Source organism: Pleurodeles waltl, chromosome 10, assembly GCF_031143425.1.
Source record: "Pleurodeles waltl isolate 20211129_DDA chromosome 10, aPleWal1.hap1.20221129, whole genome shotgun sequence".
Taxonomy (NCBI): domain Eukaryota; kingdom Metazoa; phylum Chordata; class Amphibia; order Caudata; family Salamandridae; genus Pleurodeles; species Pleurodeles waltl.
The window spans coordinates 811,369,028-811,381,962 of record NC_090449.1 but is presented as its reverse complement, the minus strand read 5'-3'; the positions used below and the strand labels follow the sequence as shown (position 1 = coordinate 811,381,962).

Genomic DNA, 12,935 nt, shown 5'->3' with positions numbered 1-12,935 from the left:
ATCATTACGATATTACTTAACGGGCCGTCCCTTCACATTACTCACCGATCATGCTCCCTTAACCTGGGTGGCACGCCATAAGGATACCAAGGCACGGGTACTCTGTTGTTTTTTATCCCTCCAATCTTTCCCCTTCCAGGTGCAAAATTCATCAGGCTCCCTTATATCCAATGCAGATGACCTTTCTAGATATCCTTCCAGCCACTGTCCAGGAGGAGTGAATGTGCCGGGCTGATCATCGGAGAGGCACAAAGAGGGTGTAGCCACCCTCCAGGACAGCAGCCATTGGCTACTGCTCCCCAGACCTGAACACACCCCTAAATTTAGTATTTAGGGGCACCCAATAACCCAGGAAATCAGATTCCTGCAACCTGAAACAAGAAGAAGGACTGCTGACCTGAAAGCCCTGTAGAGACAACGGAGACGACAACTGCTTTGGTTCCAGCCCTACCGGCCTGTCTTCTGACTCGAAAAACTGCAACAGCGACGCATCCAACAGGGACCAGCGACTTCTGAAGCCTGAGAGGACTGCCCTGAACCTATGGACCAAGAAACTCCTGTGAACAGCGGCTCTGCTCAACAAACAGCAACAATATTGCAACTTTTCTGCAACTTTCAAAGACCTCACTCTTCCCGCCGGAAGCATGAGACTTCACCCTCTGCACCCGACGCCCCCGGCTCGAGATCAAGAGAACCAACACTACAAGGAGGACTCCCAGGCGACTGCGACCCCGTGAGTAGCCCGAAACGACCCCCCTGGACCTCCACAGCAACGCAAGCAGAGACAATCCAGAGGCTCCCCCTAACCGTGACTGCCTGTAACAAGGGACCCAACGCCTGGACCAAGCACTACACCTGCAGCCCCCAGGACCAGAAGGAACCGGACGTCAGTGCAGGAGTGACCCCCAGCTGACCCTCTGCCTAGCCCATTTGGTGGCTGGCCAGAGAAGTCCCCCCTGTGCCCTACCTGCACCGCTAGAGTGACCCCTGGGTCCCTCCATTGAATCAAATACAAAACCCGACGCCTGCTTTGCACACTGCACCTGGCTGCCCCTGTGCCGCTGAGGGTGTGTTTTGTGTGCCTACTTGTGTCCCCCCAGTGCTCTACAAAACCCCCCTGGTCTGCCCCATGAGGACGCAGGTACTTACTTGCTGGCAGACTGGAACCGGAGCACCCCTGTTCTCCATTGGCACCTATGTGTTTTGGGCACCTCTTTGACCTCTGCACCTGACCGGCCCTGAGCTGCTGGTGTGGTAACTTTGGGGTTGCCTTGAACTCCCAACGGTGGGCTGCCTATGCCTAGGAACTGAGACTTGTAAGTGCCTTACTTACCTCACAAACTAACCATTACTTACCTCCCCCAGGAACTGTTGATTTGTTGCACTGTCTACTTTTAAAATAGCTTATTGCCATTTTAACAAAAACTGTATATGTTATTGCTCTAATTCAAAGTTCGTAACTTACCTGTGTGGAGTACCTTGCATTTTATATATTTACTTCAAATCTTGAACCTGTGGTTCTAAAAATAAATTAAGAAAAAATATGTTTCTATATACAAACTATTGGCCTGGAGTTAAGTCTTTGAGTGTGTGTTCCTCATTTATTGCCTGTGTGTGTACAACAAATGCTTAACACTCCCCTCTGTAAGCCTACTGCTTGACCACACTACCACAAAATAGAGCATTAGAATTATCTAATTTTGCCACTATCTTACCTCTAAGGGGAACCCTTGGACTCTGTGCACACTATCTATTACGTTGAGATAGTATATAAGAGCAAACTTCCTACATTGGTGGATCAGCAGTGGGGTCTAAAACTTTGCATTTCCAGGACTACTCAGCCAATACCTGATCACACAACTAAATTCCAAAAAGTGTCATTAGAAACTAAGTATAGTTTAAAAGTTTGTAAAAGTTTGTATTTAATTTCTAGAAGTAATTTTTAGATTCTTAAAAAGTAATCCCAGCTTTTACAGAAATAATGTCTAGCACAGATGAGATGGTGGTGGAACTCAACCTCACTCCTTACCTGAATCTAGCGATGTCAGAGTTAAGGACTCTCTGTAAGCTAAAAAATATAAAGACTGAGTCCAACCCCACCAAAGTGAAGCTCCAGGAGCTTTTGGCAGAGTTTGCAAAGGACTACAGAGGGAGAAATTAGTGACCAGGAGGATGACTACCTCCCTCTTGTCCTAATTAGGGAGACCAGGGTCTCTCATACCCTGACTCCACAAGTGATAGTCAGAGAAACTGGTTATTCCACAGGGGAGACCAGTAACTCTGGAAGCATTGAGTGCATCCTCAATGAAGATGACCTCCTGTTAGCTAGGATAGCCAAAAGATTGGCTTTGGAGAGACAGCTCCTAGCCATAGAGGGAAAGACAAGAGATGGGTTTAGCTCCCATCAATGGTGGCAGCAACATGAATAGGGTCAGAGAAAATACTGACATCCTAAAAATCCCCAAAGGGATTGTAACAAAATATGCACATGGTGATGATATCACCAAATGGTTCACAGCTTTTGAGAGGGCTTGTGCAACCAGAAAAGTAAACAAATCTCACTGGGGTGCTCTCCTTTGGGAAATGTTCAATGGAAAGTGTAGGGATAGACTCCTCACACTCTCTGGTAAAGATGCAGAATCCTATGACCTCATGAAGGCTACCCTGATTGAGGGCTTTGGATTCTCAACTGAGGAGTACAGGATTAGGTTCAGAGTGGCTCAAAAGTCCTTGAGCCAGACCTGGGTTGATTTTGTTGGCTTCTCAGTCAAAACACTAGATGGTTGGATAAATGGCAGTGGTGTAAATCATTATGATGGGCTGTATAACTTGTGTATGAAAGAACATCTATTAAGTAACTGTTTCAATGACAAACTACATCAGCATCTGGTAGACCTAGGTCCAATTTCTCCCCAAGAATTTAGAAAGAAGGCAGACCATTGGGTCAAAAGAAGGGTGATCAAGGCTTCCACGGTGGGGTGACCAAAAGAAAGGGGTCACAAAGCCTCCCAGGGGAAGAGTGTTGAGACATCCAAGGGAAAAAGCAATAGTCTTCTACAGGGCCCCAAAAACCTGCAAAAGAGGGTGGGTCCAAAGCCTCTTTACAATTGTCATTTGGGTATAAGTGTAAAACATTTGATCCCAAGAAGGCCTGGTGTCGCATCTGTACTCAGCTTGGACAACAAACTGGAAAAAAAAGGCCTGTCCCAAGAAAAGTCCCATAACTACTACTCCAGTTAGCACTGGAATAGCCAGTCTCCAAGTGGGATCAACAGTGTGCCCAGAGCAAATCAGAGTTCACACTGAAGCTACATTAGTCTCTGCGGGTGGGGTGGACCTAGCCACACTTGCTGCCTGGCCACCTAACATGCAAAAATACAGGCAGCAGCTCTTAATCAATGGGACTAGAGTAGAAGCCCTGAGGGATACAGGTGCCAGTGTCACTATCGTGACAGACATACTGGTTTCCCCAGGACAATACCTGGCTGGGCAGACATATCCAGTCACCAATGCTGACAATCAGACTAAAGTCCATCCCATGCCAATGGTAACTTTAGAATGGGAAGGGGTCACTGTCCTGAAACAGGTGGTAGTCTCTTCTGCAATACCAGTAGAATGTCTGCTTGGAAATAATCTGGAGTACTCAGCATGGGATGAGGAAGAACTCAAAACCCATGCAGCCATGCTGGGTATCCCTGAACTTGTGTGTGTCAAGACAAGGACACAGTGCAGGTCCCAGGGTGAAAAAGAAGTGTTGGAGTCTGGAATAAAGGCCCAACCTTCCAAGAGAAAAGGAAAGGAGACTGGGGAACCAGCTTCAACAAAGCACAAGAAACAGACCCTCTCTTCCCAGCAAGATGTTCTTTCCCCTGAGGGAACTGAGTCCATGGAGCTGGGACCTTACCAGGTTGAGCTCCTGGGCCCAGGGGTACCCTCAAGGGAACATCTGTGTAAGGGGCAAGAAACTTGTCCCTGTCTTGAAGGCCTAAGACAGCAAGCAGCTGAGCACGAAAAAGGAAATGTCAGTGGAACTCACAGGGTCTAATGGGAAGATGGACTCCTTTACACTGAGGCAAGGAATCCCAAACCTGGTGCCACTAGGAGAGTGGTAGTGCCTCTGGAGTTTAGGGAGTTAATTCTGACCTTATCCTATGACATTCCCCTTGCTGGGCATTTAGGACAAGCCAAGACATGGGAGAGGTTAGTCATCCATTTCTATTGGCCCAATATGTCCCAGAAGGTAAAGGAGTTTTGCACCTCCTGTGTCACCTGTCAAGCCAGTGGTAAGATAGGTGGCCATTCAAAGGCCCCCCTCATTCCACCTCCAGTGGTGGGGGTCCTCTTTGAAAGAGTGGGAGTGGATATAGTGGGTCCACTTGAACCTCCCATAGCATCAGGGAACCAGTATATCCTAGTAGTAGTGGATCATGCTACTAGGTACCCTGAAGCAATTCCCCTTAGGTCCACTACTGCCCCTGCAGTAGCCAAAGCACTCAATGGTATTTTTACCAGAGGGGGATTTCCTAAGGAGGTGGTTTCTGAGAGAGGTACCACCTTCATGTCAGCTTACCTAAAACACATGTGGAATGAGTGTGGGGTGACTTACAAATTCACCACACCATACCATCCACAAACCAATGGTCTTGTTGAGAGATTCAACAAGACATTGAAGGGCATGATCATGGGGCTCCCTGAACAACTCAAAAGTAGATGGGATGTCCTCTTGCCATGCCTGCTTTTCGCCTACAGAGAGGTGCCTCAGAAGGGAGTGTGGTTTTCCCCATTTGAACTTCTGTTTGGCCATCCTGTTAGGGGACCTCTATCTCTTGTAAAAGAAGCCTGGGAGAGGCCTCTCCATGAGCATAAACAAGATGTGGTGGACTATGTACTAGTCCTATGTTCAAGGATGGCAGAGTACATGGAAAAGTCAAGCAAAAGCCTTGAGGCCAGCCAACAGCTCCAGAAGATGTGGTATGACCAAAAGGCTGCTATGGTTGAGTTTCAGCCAGGGCAGAAAGCCTGGGTTCTAGAGCCTGTGGCTCTAAGGGCACTTCAGGACAGATGGAGTGGCCCTCACCCGGTTCTTGAGAAAAAGAGTCAGGTCACCTACCTGGTTGACCTAAGCACTAGCAGGACCCCCAAGAGAGTGATCCATGTGAACCACCTCAAATTCTTTCATGATAGGGCAGATGTAAACATGTTAATGGTTACAGATGAGGACCAGGAAGCTGAGAGTAAACCTTTCCCTGATCTCCTCCCCACTGACCCTTAAGATGGCTCAGTAAATGGAGTGATCTATTCAGACACCCTCTCTAACCAACAGCAGGCTGACTGTAGGCAAGTCGTCAAGCAGTTTGCTGAGCTCTTTTGTTTAACCCCTCGTTAGACACACTTCTGTACCCATGACGTGGACACAGGAGACAGCATGCCTGTCAAAAACAAAATATTTAGACAGTCTGACCAAGTTAAAGAAAGCATCAAAGTGGAAGTCCACAAGATGCTGGAGTTGGGGAGTGATTGAGGACTCTGACATTCCCTGGGCTAGCCCAGTGGTCTTGGTCCCTAAACAGCACACAAAAGATGGCAAGAGAGAGATGAGGTTTTGTGTGGACTGCAGAGGGCTTGCCTCTGTCACCAAGACAGATGCTCACCCCATTCTAAGGGCAGATGAGCTAATAGACAAATTAGGTGCTACCAAATACTTTAGTACCTTTGACTTGACAGCAGGGTACTGGCAAATAAGAATGGCACCTGGAGTAAATGAGAATACAGCATTCTCTACACCTGATGGGCACTACCAGTTTACTATGATGCCCCTTTGGCTTAAAGAATGTCCCTGCCACCTTCAAAGGTTGGTGAATCAAGTCCTTGCTGGCTTGGAGTCTTTTAGTGCAGCTTATCGTGATGATATTGCTGTCTTTAGCTCCAACTGGCAGGATCACCTGGTCCACCTGGATAAGGTTTTGCAGGCCCTGCAAGCAGCAGGCCTCTCTATCAAGGCATCACAATTTCAGATAGGGCAGGGTACTGTGGTTTTCTTGGGTCAGCTTGTTGGTGGAGGCCAAGTTCAGCCACTCCAACCCAAGCTCCAGACTATTCTGGACTGGGTAGCTCCAAAAACCCGGACTCAAGTCAGGGCATTCCTTGGCTTGTCTGAGTACTATAGGAGGTTTGTGAAGGGATATGGATCAATAGTGACACCCCTCACAGAACTGACCTCCAAGAAAATGCCCAAGAAAGTAAACTTTCAAATGCCTTTGACACCCTGAAGCATGCTATGTGTACAGTACCAGTTTTGAAAGCTCCAGATTACTCTAGGCAGTTCATTGTGCAGACAGATGCCTCTGAGCATGGGATGGGAGCAGTCCTGTCCCAAACAAATGATGATGGCCTTGACCAGCCTGTTGCTTTTATTAGCAGGATGTTACTCCCCAGGGAGCAGCGTTGGAGTGCAATTGAGAGGGAGGCCTTTGCTATGGTCTGGTCCCTGAAGAAGTTGAGAACATACTTTTTTGGTAATCACTTCATAGTTCAAACTGACCACATACCTCTCAGATGGCTAATGCAAATGGAAGGAGAAAACCCTAAACTGTTGAGGTGGTCCACATACCTACAGGGAATGGACCTTGTAGTGGAACCCATGCCAATGCTTATAGCCTTTTCAGGTTCTTCCACTTAGAAAATAAAGACTTTCTTGGGAAAGGTTAGTCTCAACCTCTTTCGTTTGCGGGGGGCTTGTGTAAGGAAATGCCTATTTGGCATGGTTACCCCCTGACTTATTGCCTTTTGCTGATGCCAAGTTATGATTGAAAGTGTGCCTGGACCCTGCTAACCTTGCCCCAGCACCAGTGTTCTTTCCCTAAACTGTACCTTTGCTTCCACAATTGGAACAGCCCTGGCACTCAGATAAGTCCCTTGTAAATGTACCCCTGGTAACAAGGGCCCTGATGCCAGGGAAGGTCCTTAAGGGCTGCAGCATGTCTTATGCCACCTTGGGGACTCCTCACTCAGCACATGCCCACTGCCTCACAGCTTGTATGTGCTGGTGGGGAGAAAATTACTAAGTCGATACGGCACTCCCCTCAGAGTGCCATGCCAACCTCACACTGCCTGTGGCATAGGTAAGTCACCCCTGTAGCAGTCCTTACAGCCCTAAGGCAGGGTGCACTATACCTCAGGTGAGGGCATATGTGCATGAGCACTATGCCCCTACAGTGTCTAAGCAAAACCTTAGACATTGTAAGTGCAGGGTAGCCATAAGAGTATATGGTCTGGGAGTTTGTCAAACACGAACTCCACAGTTCCATAATGGCTACACTGAAATCTGTGAAGTTTGGTATCAAACTTCACAGCACAATAAATGCACACCGATGCCAGTGTGGAATTTATTGTAAAATGCACCCAGAGGGCATCTTAGAGATGCCCCATGAATACCAATCCGACTTCTAGTGTTGGGCTGACCAGTTTCTGCCAGCCTGCCACAACCAGACGAGTTGCTGGCCACATGGGGAGAGTGCCTTTGTCACTGTGGCCAGGAACAACGCCTGTACTGGGTGGAGGTGTTTCTCACCTCCACCTGCAGGAACTGTAACACCTGGTGGTGAGCCTCAAAGGCTCACCCCTTTTGTTACAGCGCCACAGGGCATCCCAGCTAGTGTATATGCCCGCCCCTCCGGCCACTGCCCCCACTTTTGGCGGCAAGGCTGGAGGAGATAATGAGAAAAACAAGGAGGAGTCACCCACCAGTCAGGACAGCACCTAAGGTGTCCTGAGCTGAGGTGACCCCTGCCTTTAGAAATCCTCCATCTTAAGTTTGGAGGATTCCCTCAATAGGATTAGGGATGTGCCTCCCTCCCTTCTGGGTGGAGGCACAAAGAGGGTGTAGCCACCCTCCAGGACAGTAGCCATTGGCTACTGCCCCCCAGACCTAAACATATCCCAAAATTTATTATTAGGGGCACCCAGGAACCCAGGAAATCAGATTCCTGCAACCTGAAACTAGAAGAAGGACTGCTGACCTTTTGGCCCTGCAGAGATGATGGAGACAACAACTGCTTTGGCCCCACATCTACCGGCCGGTCTTCTGACTCGAAAAACTGCAACAGCAACGCATCCAACACGCATCCAACAGGGACCAGCGACCTCTGAAGCCTCAGAGGACTGCCCTGAACCTAAGGACCAAGAAACCCCAGTGAGCAGCGGCTCTGCTCAACAAACAGCAACAATATTGCAACTTTTCTGCAACTTTCAAAGACTTCACTCTTCCCACCGGAAGCGTGAGACTTCACCCTCTGCACCCGATGCCCCCAGCTCAAGATCTAGAGAACCAACACCACAGGGAGGACTCCCAGGCGACTGCGACCCCGTGAGTAGCCGAGACGACCCTCCTGGACCTCCACAGCGATGCATGCAGAGAGAATCCAGAGGCTCCCCCTGACCGCGACTGCCTGTAACAAGGGACCCGACGCCTGGACCAAGCACTGCACCTGCAGCCCCCAGGACCAGCAGGAACTGAACCTCAGTGCAGGAGTGACCCCCATGTGACCCTCTGCCTAGCCAGGTTGCTGGCTGGCCTGAGAAGCCCCCCTGTACCCTGCCTGCACCGCTAGAGTGACCCCCTGGGTCCCTCCATTGAATCCAATACAAAACGCCTGCTTTGCACACTGCACCCGGCCGCCCCTTTGCCACTGAGGGTGTGTTTTGTGTGCCTACTTGTGTCCCCCTCAGTGCTCTACAAAACCCCCCTGGTGTGCCCCCGAGGACACGTTTACTTACCTGCTGGCAGATTGGAACCGGAGCACCCGTGTTCTCTATAGGCGCCCATGTGTTTTGGGCACCTCTTTGACCTCTGCACCTGACCGGCCCTGAGCTGCTGGTGTGGTAACTTTGGGGTTGCCTTGAACCCCCAACGGGGGGCTGCCTATGCCCAGGAACTGAGACTTGTAAGTGCCTTACTTACCTCACAACCTAACCATTACTTACCTCCCCCAGGAACCGTTGATTTTTGCACTGTGTCTACTTTTAAAATAGCTTATTGCCATTTTAACAAAAACTGTATATGTTATTGCTCTAATTCAAAGTTCCCAAATTACCTGTGTGGAGTACCTTGCATTTTATGTATTTACTTCAAATCGTGAACTTGTGGTTCTAAAAATAAATTAAGAAAAGATATGTTTCTATATAAAAACTATTGGCCTGCAGTTAAGTCTTTGAGTGAGTGTTCCTCATTTATTGCCTGTGTGTGTACAACAAATGCTTAACACTACCCACTGATAAGCCTACTGCTTGGCCACACTTCCACAAAATAGAGCATTAGAATTATCTAATTTTGCCACTATCTTACCTCTAAGGGGAACCCTTGGACTCTGTGCACACTATCTCTTACTCTGAGATAGTATAAAAAGAGCCAACTTCCTACACCAACCCTAAAGTTGTGGCCAGGGAAATGAACAACCCCTCTTCTGTGGTCACTGAAACCAGTTCTGGGGCAGCTCCTCTTCCACTGAAATTAGTGTCTGGCTGACTACAAAGACAAAGGAAGGGCAGACCTCGCTATTAGCTACATCTGTCTGTGGCAGCGTAGGTCTCTTTCAAGTTAATTAAGCTCCTGGTCAGGACCCAAATGGTCATCTTGCCAGAGAAACAGAACACCTCCCAACACCCTAGGCCATTGTCTTAGCTCTGGGAGAAGGTTCACACCTCATCAAAGGGGATATTCACCTCCTGGGAGACAGTTGGAAGCAAATGGGCTTCTTGAGGCTTTAGCCAAGTAAAACAGTGACTTATCAAACGTACCTTATGTAAAAACATTTAATACAAATCCATCTTTACCAGTGAATTGGGCTTCTAATAAATATTTTAAAAAGTCTACAAATTAACTTTGTAGTTGGTTCCAAGGCAGAGATAATATTAATTTTAATACTGTAACCAATTTTTTTCCTATAGAACGGATAGCCCTACTACATGGAAATAGCTTTTAGGGCCTTGTCACAGTAAGGGCATATTTAATATTCATAATAATATTAAACTTTTACCTTCCTTTTACCTGCCAGGTAGATATCATACACCTAGCTTTATGGGTATTTAAGCGCTACTTAGGGAGACGTAATAATACATAAAAGGAGGTTTTTAGGCCTGCCAAAGTGGGTCATTTTAAAAGTGCATAAAGAGTCTACAGTGGTGGGCCTACAGTCATGTTTGCAGTGTCACTGTAGTGGTGGCAAAACTGTGCTTCAGTCCACTGGTGACATTTAACTTAAAGGACTTAAGTGGGCTTTGTACCATATACTGGGCATGTACAGGTAAATTAAATGCCAGTAGGCATAAGAGTATAGCTAGTGTGTACCATTTTTAGAGGCAAGAGCAGACACACTGTGCACTCGGCAGCAGTGTCCCACTGTGCAGAGCCCAAAAAGCAGCAATACAATCTAATAAAAAGTAGGGGTGACCTGTTCATCTCAAACACTGGTGTAAAATGTCATGGTCTGATGACTTGGATCCACTCATCTTACTGCGAATGAGCTGCTCCTCTTAGAGACAACAGTGCTCCTGCTTCTGTGCCTGTGTCTGGTGTCAGAACTGTTCTTGCTGTGGCCCCGTTGTTTGCCAGTGTGTCAAGTTCTTCATGTCTACCTTCTTTGCCCGTTCTTCCACCATCATGTGATGCTGCTCCTGCTGCCTCTGTGTGAGGTGAGCAGCCTGCTCCTTTTGAATACAGGTCCCTCTGTGAAGTTGGCTTGCCATTTTTGATGCTACTCAGAATTTCTGGTTGGTGGTAGGATACATTCATGCATCAGAATAGGAAGATGGAACTGTACTGAATTTTCCGTTGCGTGAAGCTCCTGCTCTGCCTATAGGGGTAACTCCTAGCTGTTGTTTTCAGAAAAGGACAGTTCCTCGTCTTACTAGATTTGCACACTCATGCCAAATGATGTGGGGCATTCTATTCCTTTGATTAGAGTACCCTTCAGTTCTAAGGGCACTTGTCTTCATCTTTTAATCTATTCAAACCATAGTTTCAATCTCATGCTTCCTCTAGGAGAAGATCCTACCACTTGCACATTAGATATGTTTTTGCTGATAGGTTTTTGTCACATGACTGGATTCCATTTGCTTGTATTGAGATAAAACATATACAACTTTTCTAAATGTGATATATTTTAACATTAGGCTCCAACTGGATGTTTTCCAGAGTGAGTTCTGGTCAGTTGAAATGAAAATAGTCTATTGATTGTCATCCAGCTTCTAGCTATTTTTACATTAAATATAATATAGACTTCTGGACTTCCCAACATGTTGTGTTTTATTTTTATCACTACCTTTGTATGCTACATAGGAAGTGCTCTTCTTTACATGAGAAATACAATCAAAATTTAAAACACCGTCAGGACCTTATGGCCTACCGCATGTAATCTTTTTGCTCAGATCCTGGAACAATTTCCACTGTTAGTAGGAAAAGCCAGGATAGCCTAGGAGTTAACTGATGGAACAAGAATCAATCGACAAAGCTTGAAGATGAAAATAAAGACAAATTAATTTTACAGTCTCCCCTAGCAATTTTGTTCAGACTTGCAATGCTAGACACAGATAATATTGGTTCAGGTAGTGTTATGGATTCATTAAAAACATCTGTGGCCAATTCACAGCTATAAAAATGATTGTAAAGATCTACAAATGCACAGATTAAAAAACTTCCACAGTGCAAATATCTAAGTTCAACCTATTCCTAACACGTACACATGTAATATTATGCTTGTGTACACCGAAAATTTCCCCCACATAATTTCCATGAACAACTGTAACCTTTTGAATGGAAAAAAATATGCATATACGCCTAGTCACATGGGATAGCTATTATGATCACTAAATATAAAAACTAGTTATAGTGCATGAAAAAAACATGCTCATGAAGGAGGGCGTCCTGGCCATGAACATCTAACACCACTTACAATAGAAATATCCCTGAAACCTATATTAAAGTATCTTTTCATCAAAAACGTAGTGGAAAGCTTCAATTTAGCTATGCTCATAAACTGGGACTAACTAACTTGACAGCCTATTGGTATCAATGGCAACTTCGCATACATACCAATGACTGTGACAATGCAAACAGGGTTGGACATGTGCCTGACCTCTGTGGTAGAGCTATCCTGGTGTCTTGGTCTTTTACCCTAACCCATACTATTTCGCTTTTATCTTCCTGTACCCCCTCACTCAGGATATCAGTTCCAGGAAGTCGTCAAAGCATATCACTGCCCTGTCTCCATCTGTGATAAGCCACATTATGGTACACGTGTCCAACGAATATTCATGAGCTCTGCATACAATATGCACAGGCTACTTACTCATACTCTGATTCACCTCTCAGCTCCAGCCTTGGAATGTGTTGTGAAGAACGGATGTTGACACAAGCTTAGTAAATATAAGTCTTTTAATCAGCTACAAGATAGGACGTCACCTCTGCCTCATCCAGCTCCTCCAACTGCCGTGCAGCCAAATCTGGCTCTATGAAAACAAGTACAATGCATTACAACATATCCTCCTCTCTTCATATCAGTCTACACCACAACAAACAGCAAAAAAAGCTAACATTAATGTGGAAGAGAATAACCTGAAAAATGGTAAACAAATGTATCTCATATAGTCCTGCAAGTATAAAGGGGGACATCTTTGTCTTTGGGGTCTTGCAGAACCTAAACTGGCAGAATTGTTTCCCTGTGACAAAATCCTTTACAAATTTTGAATAAATCTCAATCAGTCCTAAAAAAGACCTCAAGTGATCTTTATCCTGGGGTGGTGGAGCTAACCTTACAGCATCTACAAGATTCTTCTGAGGTTTAATTTCCTCTGCCAATAGTGTATGTCCAAGATAGTCAATTTCCTCAACCTTGAATACACATTTTTCTTTTCTCAAAGTTAATCCTGCTCTTGAAATC

General features: G+C 46.3%; 1 long non-coding RNA gene across 1 annotated transcript in view; it reads right to left on the bottom strand.

Annotated features, from left to right (window-relative positions):
• Window positions 1-12,497, bottom strand: part of LOC138261910 (uncharacterized) — a 149,073-nt gene extending 136,576 nt beyond the window's left edge. Inside the window, exon 1 of the long non-coding RNA XR_011199174.1 lies at window positions 12,345-12,497. This is a non-coding gene — a long non-coding RNA (uncharacterized lncRNA). The remainder of the gene's footprint in view (window positions 1-12,344) is intronic.
• Window positions 12,498-12,935: the final 438 nt, after the last annotated feature.